Source organism: Rhinopithecus bieti, unplaced genomic scaffold (assembly GCF_001698545.2).
Source record: "Rhinopithecus bieti isolate Rb0 unplaced genomic scaffold, ASM169854v2 scaffold_2735, whole genome shotgun sequence".
Lineage (NCBI taxonomy): Eukaryota > Metazoa > Chordata > Mammalia > Primates > Cercopithecidae > Rhinopithecus > Rhinopithecus bieti.
In genome coordinates, this window is record NW_016804150.1 from 766,032 (window position 1) to 768,063 (window position 2,032).

Genomic DNA, 2,032 nt, shown 5'->3' on the forward strand with positions numbered 1-2,032 from the left:
TTACAGGCTTGAGCCACCGCGCCCGGCCATTTTATTTAATTTTTAAGATACAGTTAAGCTAAGCTGTCCCATGGAAAAAGTGATATAAAATTAACATATTTCCTTTTGTGAAAAACAGGCATCAATATAAAAGCTAAATGGGCAGATAATCTTTAAAAACAATTAATTTTAATATATTATCAAACTCAATTTGTCTTTGCACTGACAACACTCCCTGCAAAAATTATAAGATTTTCAGGATATTAGTTGGATGGTAAGATGCCAATATTTTTTAATGGCTCTAGAAATGAGGGTCAGTAAATTGTTTCTTTGAACTTGAATACTTGAACCTGAAAATCATGCCCTTTTTGCCAAGGTGAACTTATTATAGGTAACTGCATTTCAGAGCAGTTCAAAAACAACAGAGTATACTATTCTGGTGTTATCCTGTATACACACACACACACACACACACACACACACACATTGTGTGTGTATATGTGTGTGTGAATATATATGTGTGTGTATATATGCTATTTATCTATATTAATATTTACATGTATATATCCTAAAGATCTATGTTATGTATAATAAAGTCATATTTATTTACACAGCTATTGTGGTATTGTGGTAGTCCCTGACAAAGTAAGAATTACTGTTCATTATAGTCCCATTTATCTAAAAATGTGCAAGATGAGAGGAATAAGCTGAAGATTTAAACTATCTTCTGACTGTAGCTGTGTTTTCAGTAATTTTAGAAAAGGAGATGATTGATTTATTATAAACGATTGTATTTTTTGTTTATTAGATAGAATCAAAGTGAATCAATCTAAAAGGCTTGTCCCAGAAGATAACACCAGTGGTTCTCAACTTATGCAAAGAAGTGTATCACTGGCAAACAATTAGAAAAATATATACATTATTATAATAGGTTATTTTATGGTTAAATAAACAAAAATGGAATATTTCGTAATTAATTATATAACTGATTCTAAATGTTATTGCAATGTAAAAGTATAAGTACATATTATTGATCAGGTTTTCTCTCCAAGTGAAAGAAAATGGCATTCCCACTGTCACCTTCTATATTCTGGGAAAAAAAATATAAAGGTGAATTCCATCTGGTATAGATCTCTAAATAGGCTGTGAAAGTGAAATAGTTTGGAGTTCTTCTAAGAAGATTCTGGCAGGAATTACACTGGTTTTCATTAAACTCTTGAAGAGGGTATAAATTGTGCATATTCTGTCTAACATTGTGATCACCTGACAACCATCATCAAATTAAGACTGCAAAACTTAAGACAACTGGGCATATGATCAGGCATGCGTGAGCCCCAACATTGTTCATTCGTTGATTACATTGTCACCACTATCTTACTACAGAGAAATTGCATCCTAAAAACAGTGACGAGATCAAGATATTCCAACTGATTTGAATATTTTCAGCTGTAACATTTCCGAGCTCAGGTTTCCTTTTCCCTATATAATCCTTTCTTTCCATTCATATGATGTTGCCACTTGGTACAATTTTAGCATCAAAAGTAAATCCACTAAAAATAGTCCTTTGAACAACAACAGTTTCTAATATGGACCAAGAATGGTATCAAAATCATCACATTATGTCCTAGGCTACAGTAATAGTAATAGTTTCACAACATTACAGGGCTTATGAAGGTCATATCTTAATGACACAAGGGGACTGGTAGATGTTTAATAGCTACAGGTGAGCTTCAGCATAATGACAGCACCTTTTTTAAGACTATAAGAAATGATAAGTTCTTGGTTTGTAATTTGTGTGCATGCTTTTTGCTTTTTCTTCTATTCATATTTAAGGTTTGATTTTACTCTGGCTTCCATTGGAATAATTGAAATAGTAATATTTTTCTGTATTGTATATTGTTTATCCACCTTGATTAGCTAAATACAATTAATTTCAGATAAATTAATTTCATTATAAAAATATCATATGGGGATATATAAATCTTACTGTGAGTGAGGTGATTTTTTTTTTATTTTTATTATACTTTAAGTTCTAGGGTACATGTGCATAACG